The following is a 12,643-nucleotide window of genomic DNA, read 5'->3' on the forward strand; positions in this document are numbered from 1 at the left end:
CCGAACACGCAGTTACCAAGGCTCACAGCTACTACAGAGCTGGAAAGATTTCGGCAACCTCGTAGCTCGTAGACGTGCTAATGCATAGTGAAGAAAGCAGGGGCCCTATTCTGGACTCCAAAAATTCACAGTGAATTCGCCATGTCTTTTTGCGTAAGCACAACGTAAGCAATCAGTTACGTGATGCACGAATAGCGGTGACGACATGCAGGGTAATTTGACGCTTAGATTATAAAGATCACAACCAAGGTATCAAATATTGTACATAAAAGATATAAAAAAAACTTGGCGTGTATTATAAAAATTAGGAAGGCAGCTGAGGCTGGCAAGGGAAACACATTTCTTCAGGTTAAAATTGGCGTCAACGCCATGTCAACGCCACAAAGCGATCAAATAACGTTGATCCAAAAGCTAGCGAAACGGATGGATGTTGAGCTAAAGAACATGACAGAATCTTTTTTACCGTATATCTATTTATTTATTTCAATCGCTTTCAGCAACATAGTTCAGCTCTTTGCTTCAATGCAAGCTTTGTTGTGTTATCGCATTCCCCGCCGTCACCACCACCATGCTACCATCTGCTGCTATGTTACAAGTGCATGGCGTGATCACAGAAAAAGGCGGCCGGTATTATCGGTTGTACGACGCGGTAAAGACAGCGAAGCGCCGCGTCTGATAACTGCGGAGTGTACTGATGCCGCCTATTCCCTCACTCGTCAAGCTCGACTTCCATCAGCGCAGTAATGAATAAAACAATCAGTTTTCTTTGTTATTTTGCTCTTGAGTTCGATAATGTGACTCACCAGCTTTCTAGGAGGACTGTGGCCAAATGTCATGCATTGAGTTCTCTTTGTCATGGAGAGGCTCGTACTGCCCTCTTATGTTGCTGTTACGCCATAAAAACAATTTTCTTTTTATTGCAGAGTATAAAAACCAAATACGGCACGTTATTTGTATGCTCCATGATCACTGACTGGGAAACAGTCAAACCTATTATTTTTTTCGGTAAAAAACAGTTTTAAACCACGCTTCATGCGAAACTGCGCATGCTGACAATTCACGGGGATTTGCCTATGCCGAAGGTCAGTGAAATTTTTTGCCCTGTTTCATGGTGACAGCAACCGCCATTTTCAAGTTGTTGCGTAACATGACGTCACTTTTACGCACGCTGAAGTTGCCGATGTGTGACATAAACGTTCGTGCCAACTGTTTAAATTACGTCACGCCTTCTCAGCCAATGACAGAGAGGGCGCGACATACAAGGCGTATTTTTGTTGATTAGCAAAGACAGGCATACGTTGTCATGTCCGCTGTATTTAGTCTAGTTTTTGATTGCCAGCCAAGAGTTACGCGCTTTCAGTAAAGAGAATTAAGGCAAATTTTAGAACTGGGGCCAGTAAACGTCATGAAACCATTCGTCGTGCATGAAACGTCCAAATGACAAAAACACACACAACCGCTTTGTCAACCGGAAGCACGTGACCAAAATTGAAAGATAATGAGAAAACACTTCCGGCTAATTTACAGTTCACGGTGAATTGCTACAGTCGACAATAGGGCCCCAAACACTACAAACCGCTTCAGAATCCGCTTCAGCTGGCTTCGGCTTGTTACGCCAAGCCGAAGCCAGCATCAGTGGTTTTCCCATAACACTCCACGACGACATGGATTCCAAGGTGTAGTTTCTCCTCTAATATACTTACTAAGAAACTCTATGGCGAAAATTCCAACCGCAAAGCATTTCATGGTGAAGAAGGATTGTGGGCTCACGTCGGCGTTCAAAGCGGGCGAGTTGCTTTGGTAACGCCTGATAAGGGCGCTACCGCCGTTATCAGCCAATTGCGCAACTTGTTAAAGAGGAAGGGAGGGGGTGCAGGGGAATAACAGTTCTGAAAGCTTGAAAGCGGGGTCGGCAATGGTGAGGACGTGCGCCGCCGAGTAAAGCGGCTTCACGGGAATGAAAACTGGGGGATTAGACATATATTGCTGCAAGAATACATATACAAAACCAGAGAGCTCACTGCCAAGCGCGGTGCTTGGAAGGGCCAAGGACTCTCGTAACGCAGGCGTCTCCCCAGAACTAACAATTTATGCACATTTCAACGCGAGCTCTGAGGGGAGATGCGCCGTTCGCTAGCAGATGCATTGAACCAATTGCATAATTAGGCTGAAAAAAATCTGCACAAATTAAGAGAAGTATTTATTAACGCGGGGCGTTCTTACGCCGCTTGCCTACAATTCGGGTTCTTTACATATTTGGGTATCAGAAGACAAATACGTTAGGGTATTTTATTGTTCTTGAGGATTACCCGCCGTGGTGGCGCAGTAGCTAAGGCGTTGCGCTGCTGAGTACGAGGTCGCGGGTTCGATTACCGGCCGCGGCGGGCACTGTTCTGATGGAAGCGAAAAGCAAAAGCTCCCTTGTATACGACATTTCGGCGCACGTAGAGATCCCCAGGTGGTCGAAATTAATCCGTAGCCCTCCACTACGACGCGCATCATCGCCTGCGTTGCGTCGGCGCGTTAAACCCTACACTCAATCAATATTCTTGAGGATTGTTTCTATTTTTTTTTCAATGATTTTCTACCATGACAGCCGTTTAATGCCTTTGCTTTGTTACTTACGTATGTTTACGCAGATGCACGGCCTAGTGCAGAGTTAGCCTGTTTTCCCCATTTTTATTCGTATTTACAACATTTTGTTTCTGGCTGTTTAAGTCCAGTATTCGTTTTTTGAAGGAGCTATATGAGAGGCATGATATGGACTTTGTCAGTTCGTTTTGGTAAGATTTTTTTGCTCTAATTCCGCATTTCCTTGGTTTTTCGAAATTCCGTTCACCAAACTATCAATTTAGGCTTTTATAACGTGTTACTTCCGCCAATTATGCATATTTGTGGAAATGCGGGGCGTTATACGGTTTGCTCATTCTCGCTATTTTTTTTATTCTTATTTCCAACGTTTTCTTGTCCTCTTGTTAAAACGAAGCTTCAGTGCCCTCACTGATGTCGTTGTACGCCAGTACGTCCTGCAGGAAAGCCAGCTTTTTCTGACGATGATGATGAATGATCATGGGTGAAGGGAAAGTCAAAAACGCTTCCCGTGGCCCGTATAGAACATGGGTACCTTGCGTTATGAAGACAGTGTCTATCGAACTGCTCCATTTCGACATGCACGAAGAGGTTTGGAAAACTTAGACGGCAACTAAAGAATGTGTCAAGAGAAAGCGTCCCGTTAAACCAACTTCGTACTCAGATGGAGGGGTGCGTGATTTATTTTTCTGTTTTCGTTTTTGCGAGGCTGTGTGAAAGATATAAATTTCGTCAGTTCGTTTTGGAAAAATTTTCATATTTTCTTCTTTTTTCTCAAATGTACGTTCGGCCCCTTGTCTACATTTACGCTTTTATGAAGATTTATATCGTTACTTACGCCAATGAGGCATTGTTGTAGAAATTCACGGCATTGCACGGTTTTTCCTCAAGTACGGTATTTTTATTCGTATTTCCGATGTTCTTTTCCTGGCATTTTTTTTTGCTTAATCTTTGTTTTTTTGGGGGGAGATGTATGAGGTGCACATTTTAATGCGTAGCATTCTTTGCCGAGTACGCCCACAGCCCAGACCTTGTAACGCCCTCAATTTCCACGAAAATGCAGATTTGGCGGAACTTCCCCCTTTAATTGTTATAATAGCATAAATTGAGATGATTGCATGGACAGAATATTGAAAAACCGATAAATGAAAATTCAAAAAAGAAAAAATTTATCAAAAAATGGTCTGACAAAATCAAAAATATGCATATGTAAACGTACTGGAAAAATAAAGGAATAAACAAGAAAAGTCCGCGAAAGAACGCTGAATTGTATTTCTGCATTGTACTGCCCAAACGAACAATAAATACAAATACAAATACAAAATACGAAATAACAAATTGCGAAATCGCGAGCTGTGTAATGCCCTTCATTCCCACCAAAATGTAGATTTGGCGAAAAGTGCACCTCTAATTGTATTAATAGCGTAAATGAGATGATTGGTAGGAGAATTTTTTTTAAAAAAGCGAACGATAAGAAAAAAGAAGATATAAAAGTTTAACAGAAATGATTTGACAAAATCAACAATATGCATCTTGTACATTTTCCGCCAAAACAGAAAATCAACAAAAAAGCTCGCCAAAGAACTCTCAAATATGAAATAAAAGATGGGGAAATTGCGAACCATGTACCACCCTGTAGTTCCACAAAAATTGCAGATATGGTGGAAGTTCCACCTTTATTCGTTATATGTGGTAGGACAGAATTCTTAAAAAAAAACAAATTTAGGAAAAATAGGAAAACAAATTTTAACAAAAATGCTTTGACGAAATAAAAATATGCAATTTTTACATTCCCACCCAGACCCAAGGATAATAGACAAAGTCTCCAAATGAACATTTAAATTATGAAATAAACACAGCGAAAGAGGCTTAAAACTGTGTAACTCCCTGGACTTCAACAAAAATGGAGATTTTGCGGACCTTTCAACTTTAATCGTTACAGTGGCGTAAAGGAGACAGTGGCGAGGTAGAATTTGGAGAAAACAACAAATAAAGAATATATTAATAACAGTTTAACAATAATGATATGACAAGATCAAATATATGCCTCACGCATCTCCGTTCAAAACCGAAAAATAACGATAAAAGTCCGCAAAAGAACATTGGAAATACGAAAAAAACCGTAAGCGGACAAACTCTGCAGTATGCCTTGCGTGCTCGCAAAAATACATCATTAGTGAATTATAGGCACTTCATTGCTGTAATGGCTTAAATTTGCTTATTGGCGAACAGAAACAAAACAACTTTGAAAAAAAAAATTACACCATCTTCCCGTAGGGGAACCCTGGGTTGTATGCGAAGCAGCCATGAGGTCGACTCAAGTTCTCATTAGTTTTCAGTTCGTCGTTTCCGTTGACGTTCAGCTTCACGCGCATTCGTTGTATCAGTAGCTTCTTGACGTAGTTTGAATGAGTGAAGGACATAAGGCGCGTTCGTAGCACGTGCTCCCGTCTCGGTTTGTAGCGCAGTGGGAAGAGCGCCACGTACCTCTCGTTGCGGCCAGAGAGGCGTGGGATCGAAACCGGGCGCCGCCTAACTATTTCTTTTTATAGTGGACTGCGCTGACGTCAGCTCAAACGCTGACGGGGCTGAAGAGACGCGCATGCGCAGTAGAGTGCGGACGGCGGACAACGACAACGACGGAGGGAAGGACACAGCCCCGAGCATGAGAGGCTTCGCATCTAAAATAAAAAAATACGTCTTTCGCTACTTATAGCCATGTTCGGCTCTCAAGAACTCACACTATAGAAAAATAACATAATAATGTTACGCATAACTAAACAATCAAGTGATTTTCTGCAGATTTCTTAAATGACGTCTGTTCATTTATGTAACATTTTTAGTTTTACTTTTTTGTATTTTATAGTATTTTAAATATTTCCTTCGGCAAGTTATCTCTATTACCGGTACTACAACTATTAAATGTGTTACTTCAGACAATCATGGATTTTGCTGGAAACGCAGGGCGTTACTAGGCATGCTCATTTCTGCTGCTTTTTACTGGTATTTTCAACATTCTTGGGTTCAGTGTTGTTCAAGCCAGTACTGTACAAGACACCACCCATAATTTTCTTCCATTCACATAGCTCTTTCCAAGGTCACACCCCTCACACACTGGCGCCACTTTTTACTCAAGGCGAAATTACAAAATTCCTTTGGGCACTTAAGTATACCTACGTGATTTGCGACCCTGGCGATATTAGTCTACGAGTTCATTACTGCTATGCCGCATTTACGTATTTCATTGTTTGGTAGTTGGGCGCCAATTACTTCGCCAGGCACTCCTTACTGCAACGCGGTGTTCGCGTCTCTTTCTTTTCTTTCGTTTCTTCTGTTGGTGCGAATTAATTCAACCAGCAGACACCCCCCCCCCCTTCCTTTTCTGAGTCAGAGTTCCGCACGCTTGGGGTTTTCCTGTTCTACTCACGTGCCTCCGTCGTCAATTTTTCTTCCACTGCTGTATTTTTTTTGCTTCTTTCCACTGCTGTAACTTTAATTCCACTGCTTTAGACTCGTGGTGACAAGGCAGTGGTAACGCACTTGGCCCTTGGTAAGACCTGGGTCCTCATCGCGTACGATATCAAATCTGTTTCTTTATTTACTGCTCGCAGCAGCTAACACTTTCTGCGCCGGTCAAACACAACGGTTTTCCCAACATGGTGCGGTTAATACTTTCGCGTTAAAAACTCTGAACCAAACAGTGGAAGTACTACCATGTTCACCTCCAGGCACCGCTGTTTGGTATTTCAACTAGGCTTATATGCTTAACTTTGAAGTACGCCGGATGGTAAAATTTGTGCTATTTTAATAGCTGAACGTGTCTGACATGACTCGCCGGTACTGGTGATCTGGAAGCACGGAATGCCAATCTGCACGACCTAAAAGGTGTGTGGTTGGGACGCATTCTTGGCTTCCCATACGTGTTCGTTTTTAGGGGGCTCCAAGGTTTGAAGGAAGGCAATCATTCCTACTAATGACGACCCTCTGACGTGCCACTTCTGTATGATAAATGGACACCGTGTTTTCCACTGATCTCAGCGGGAAATAGCCAACGAATATTTAACGACACTTTCCTTTTCGAATGATGGAGGATAATCTATCGACAAGGAAAGGAGGATCCCCGAGGCTGCTATGCCGGACTGAAGAGCAGGTACGGTATCGACTCTGTGAGAGCCCGGAATCGCTTCCTAACAACCGGTTTTGTAGTACGATCACCGGCGAGTTTTGTTACGTGGAGCGAGCAACTTCTCGACTATTCACGAACAGTGGGGTATGAGGGAGGCCATCTTGGAATTCAGCAGTAGTTGCCGCATGCACGCTTCTCGGTTGTGATATGCCGCGGCTACGCATTTATGAGCACACACACGCATTTGTCATCTCTTTGTGAACCGCTCGTTTGTTTGTTCTGCCACTCTCGGGAAAATCATCTTATACACCCAACCAATCACGCTCTGGTTGCGAGATGCCGAGCCCTTTACTCTTTTGCTACCTTTACTAGGCAGGTCTACCAGTTATTTTGTCGTCTCATTACCCATTTTTGGGAACATCTCTAAGGAATCTGAATGGTCCTTGCGTTGGGTAGTCTATCTCTGCAGGAAATAGACATTATTAAATATACCGATCGCCTATTTCCGCATGCGAACACGCAATTCCAAATTCGTGGATTGCACGCTTATCTGGTAATAGAAGTAAAACGAAGTTTCAATCACATTTACGTCTTCAATAATGTCATTGGACTATGAACTGTACAGTGGTGGCCAAGTAGCAGTGTTTGAAATGATCGCACGTTTGTAGTGGCAAATCTGGGTTGAGATGAAAATGTGTGTGGCAATTTTGTTGGCTCGCCTCATTTTGGCGTGGTTTGCACGTGGCCCGGGGTCTTTCCCTGCACACCTTGTTGCCTTGACTCGCGTATTCAGCCAAGATATCCTGCATACGTGCGCGATATGCGCCACGTTTTGCTGTTAGAGAAGACGTTCATGTTCTACGTGACACTTCTTTTGCGCCTGGATGTCCTTGACCTTGCGAGAACGTTTTCGAGAAATTTTGATTTCGCGTGTTTAGCTGATCTTCGGTCACATGAACGACGGCAGCAGAAGGGCGCCACGCCATGTGGTGGTTTTGTGAGGGACCCAGGTAGCTCACCACCGGAGAAACGAGCGAAGAGGAGCCGCCGGGCCAGGGGCGCAGCAACAGCAGCATCCCCTAGAGAAGCGCGAGAGAGGCAATAAAGCTTGCGGCTATTTTCATGGCGCCGCGAAGTAGGTAGCACCACACCAAAGCGGATACCTCCGAGCGCCCTCAAGAGGACTTTGAGCGCTGCATTGAGTAGTTTCTAGATGCTTCGGCTATCCTACCAGCGGCATAAAAACAGTTATGCAGGAATAAACACGTTTGATAATTCATTAGCGGCTGTTTTGAGCTGTGGCCTACAACTTTCTCCTATACGCCTAAGCGTTTATCTAACATTAAAGAAAACGTTGAGTACGCTGATTACCCCTGTAAAATCGCCTAATAAAAATTCGGGCCCCACCCATCTTCTGGGAAATGAATATTCATTTTAAAATTATTTGCATTGGATGTAGTCGGCAGGCAAGGGGGGACGTTATGGTTTGCTTATTACAGCCTGCACTCTACCTAAGATTGTCGGGTGCGGATTACGAAGAACTGATACGATACTAAAGTTATGGCAAGTACGCACTCGCCAAAACTGTAGCACATCGAGATTCGCCTGTGTTGCAGCGTAGCTGACATCTTTATGAGTGGTTATCTAGAGGCGATCGAGACTCAGGGTTCTGCGTTACCAGTGCAACTCCGGTTGCGTAGCAAATATGTATTGACAAGCTGAACACACTTTAACACCCTCCCTATTTTTACACCCTATTCGCCGCACTCTCCCAGCCCGTCAGTCTTTCACTACTCCTACACTCCCCACTCACTCCGGTGCACTTACTTGGGGTGTATCCACATGTGCTGGCTAGACTGTTCAATTCCAAGATTTTCAAAACAATTTCAAAATTACGAACCTAAAATTTTCACCAAGTAGAACCTTTGATCAATTCTAGAGCTTGCACGGGATATGTTTAAACAAAATGAGCCTATATGCACACGTCTATTTTAAAAGATATTACTAACAGATTTTTCGCTAACTTAAGCAAGTAAAGTGAGAAGAATTGTTGAGAAATGGGCTGAGTTAAGCGTAAAATAGCAATTATCATTACAGTAGGATATTGCGATGGTTCTGCATTGCAGTGTAGTCAGTCTTTGCAGTGCGGTCAGATGAGAAATTAGTGCGGTCCGTAGCGTTACATGCTCACAAACTACCGGCTTTGTAATTTGAACCCACTCCTGCATGTTTCTTTCCTCATTCTTTTGTGTTTCGACCTGGCAAAACAGGCTGGTCAAATGCTCTGTACATTGTTTTTGCACGTACACTGTTGCGACTTGAATGGTCGGCGTGTATCTAATTCAGCGAGTTGGCCCGTCCACCTTTTATCTTACCAGAGTGCTTTTTTTTGCAGGCAAATGAACCTGCTGTATATAGATGATAAAATAAGTATTCAATGTATATTAAACAAGCAGTGCACTTTTTTTCTTAAGGCAAGTTCGCATTTATTTTGGTCTCATCTCTTGTGGTCTTCTAAACTGCGCCTCTACGATTACAGCGATCTTCAGCTTGTCCACTCCTTTACTCATTTACATGGGATGACAGCAGAAAGTGAAATGTCATTTCCTTGTGCAGGTCACGCCATTCACAGTGCTCCAACATCACCTACGGCCTAACTCGTGCCCAATGAGAACAATTTTTCGGTTCCATCTGCTTGGGATCGCGTTACCAAACAGAAATAAAATTCGACAGTGGTCCGGAAATTTCAGGAGGATAAAATTAGCGGTGACGAGACACTGGGAAAAATAACGAAAAGAAGCAGCGTTTCTTCATAAAACAAATCGATAACACATAGATAAATAGAAGCAATGTGAACGACACTTCACTTTACAGTTTCATTCATACGTTAATGCGCATTTACGCCCAACCAAAGAAGGACGCAGAAAAGCCTAGTGCACCCACATGCAACCACACAACAAACAGGGCAAAGAAACAATATAATAGGAAGCCGTTCTTTCATTGCGGCAATGTTCACAATGCAGGTATTTTATAGTGTGTAGGATGTGCGAAACACTTGCGTACCTGACGTATGTTGCAATAAGTGGCATTTTCTTGCGAATTTGTCCAAGGCTTAAGGAACTTAGTTACTGGGAAAGGTGGCCTGTATAACCATTGCCTAACGCGTGAGCGAAAAATGGCCAAACAGCCGCTCTCCTGTTGTTCTTTCCTAGCCTTTCCCGCTCCGTAGCCTTCCGGCGTAATTTCATGTGCGCCAGCCAGCGCGGCCTCTCGGAAACTATGCAAAATAGTTGATAGAATGTCTAGAGTTCCCCGGACGGCGCTCCTATGCCTTCTTGTTTATCACTATGTCTGTCTGTCTTGGTCTGACGCTGATAAAACCGCCTGTGCCACGGCAGACTGAAAACCAAATGCGGTGAAGCGGGCTAATGCCGGCTTTGCGCACTTATGTACTGAGATCACGGGCACCGAAATTTTCTGTGTGGGTCTTCCCCCTCTGTCCCCTCTGTATTTCGGCCTTGTTTTTTCCAGGGGCCAAATTCTCTAAAAAACGGGCGTCGCTTTGAAACGACGGGGTAGCGCCATGCAAATGCATGTGTTCTGGGGTTGGGGCCGTCGCTTTGGGGAAGCTGTGCACTCAGCCTCAGCCGCAGAAAAGCACTGTGGCAAGGGCGCGAAGCGAGAAGTGAAACGATGGGGGGCAGTGGGTGTCGCTTCGCGCCCTTGCCACAGCGCTTTTCTGCGGCTGAGGCTGAGTGCACAGATTCCCCAAAGCGACGGCCCCAACCCCAGAACACATGCATTTGCATGGCGCTACCCCGTCGTTCGTTTCAAAGCGACGCCTCGTCGTTCTAGAGAATTGGGCCCCAGGCTGTTCACACTCCGCATCGGTACACAGTTTTAAAATTGATGACGGTGCTGTAGCAGGGCCCTTGGAACGTGGCTGGACGCTCAATGTACACGCAATTTTTTCTTTCGTAAATTGTCCAGGGAGAAATATATCACTAAAATACTGGCTGTACAATCCGAAAATATCGTTTTTATGTTTGCTATTTTTCTATCCGACAAATAATATGCTCTTACACTATTTCGGTTCCGCCTACGCCAGCCATCTTGCAAAAAATGCAGCAGGAATGAAGCGAGCGACACATTGAATGAGGTCCCCAGCGCGCCCCAGAACTAGCGCCCCGTCACGCCTAAGATGTGAGCAAAACGACTCTTGAAACCAAACAGAAATTGACAGACACGCGTCGTAGAAGTAAGTGGCGGCAGCGTTCGCGACTCACGAGCAGTGACGTAAGGCGGGGGGTCCGCCGGCGGGCGCCACATTGCGGATGAGTGCCTGAACTAAGCGTCCCTACTGTTCCTATTGGAAAGCGGTCGACGCGTTAGGCCATGTTTATACAGGTGGCGTTGTACTGGGCCAGCATTTTCTTTGTCTTTGCAGACCCGTAACGGATGGTAAATATACCCACTAACAACGCATTAAACAAAAGTAAGTGTCCCAATAATGAACGTTAAAATATGGCATGCCACTTTGTTTCAACAAATAAAACGTTGATTACCCGAAAGGTAAGACTTTTTTGAGCAATTCCACGCAGATTCGACATTCCGCATCACATGAAACTGCATTCACACAACCCTGTTCAAATACATTTCACTCAGTCTTTCTGGCAACGATCTGTTTCGCGATGTATGAGCTGAGGTAGAACCGTATAAACATGCAGAAAAAGAACAGAAACTGGGGGACCATAACCAAGCAGTGCATCACCGGATAGCCGCAGTCGATGAACAGGGGTATCATCATATGCACGGTTTGCACCACGAACTGCACAAGTTGGAATTGAGTAAGATAGCGCTTCCACCACAAGTGCCTCTGCACAGTCGGACCCATGAGAGACAGAAGATAGTAGAAGTACATGACGACGTGTACAAAGCAGTTCAACGTCAGGGTGAGGGCCCCATGGCCATCCATCCCGAACGTCAACCCATAAAAGCAGCTTAGGACCGCAAATGTGTGATGCGCAACGTGCAGGACCGACACGTGTGAATGTTTCTTACGCAAAACGAAGAACAGCGTGTCCAGGAGGTCGGCCAAGCGGGAGACGTACATCCACCACAACACTGTCAATAGCGCCATCGTATTTTCGTCACGCGCATCGTAGTCGATTCCCTGGCAGACGACGCTGTAGTGAAGGTCACCCAGATACGTCCGCAGGAGGATGCCACAGGTAAGGTAACCGTTCGCCGCAACCATTGCGGCGTTGTAGAAGACGATAAGGGGCTTGACGCCGTCGCACGGCCGCCGGTGCTTCATGAAGCGAGGACCGCCAATCTTGACAACAAAGATGTATGCAGCGACGACTGCTAAGACAAATTTGAGGTCTCCAGCAAGTGGCCAGTGGGCGACTCGCATGTCACGTCTCGGGAACAGAGGCAGACCCGGTGCCCCTCCGGCGCTCTTCATGACGCCTGAAACCTTTTGAATGATGTTTCGAAAAGTCCTCCTTCAGATCTCAATGAAACCTTCTTGAATTTCTTCAAAAGCTGCAGGTGCTTCCTGGGCTTCACGATCGTAACTGGAGTTCTCTTCTCGAGTCACGTCACACTTTTACGTACGCGAAGCATGCTAAACAACAACTGTGAGCCTCAACAAATATTCATGTGGAAATGTGTGGGCTCAAATCTGAGAACATCTATTTTTGTCGGAGACGTTGCTTCACGTGGTAGCGTACGGGATAACGTAGGAAAAGTCATACCCAATAGCGCGCCAGTTCGTTTTCATAAAGCATGTCTACAAGGAAATATTGGCGGCAGGAAGAAAAGTTACTCCATCATTGTCAACCAATTGCAGCAGCACGCAAAGCATAAAGAAACATTGCAACGTTTGCTATCACTGCAGGCATGGCAATCCTTGGTGCTTCTTTC

At 44.8% G+C, this 12,643-nt stretch overlaps 1 pseudogene; it reads right to left on the reverse strand.

The window, feature by feature from the left end:
• Positions 1–10,530: 10,530 nt before the first annotated feature.
• On the reverse strand, positions 10,531–12,427 carry LOC144173474 (very long chain fatty acid elongase AAEL008004 pseudogene; annotated as a pseudogene).
• Positions 12,428–12,643: the final 216 nt, after the last annotated feature.

Source organism: Haemaphysalis longicornis, unplaced genomic scaffold (assembly GCF_048455015.1).
Source record: "Haemaphysalis longicornis isolate Haplotype H1 unplaced genomic scaffold, Haemaphysalis longicornis Haplotype H1 scaffold_3, whole genome shotgun sequence".
Taxonomy (NCBI): domain Eukaryota; kingdom Metazoa; phylum Arthropoda; class Arachnida; order Ixodida; family Ixodidae; genus Haemaphysalis; species Haemaphysalis longicornis.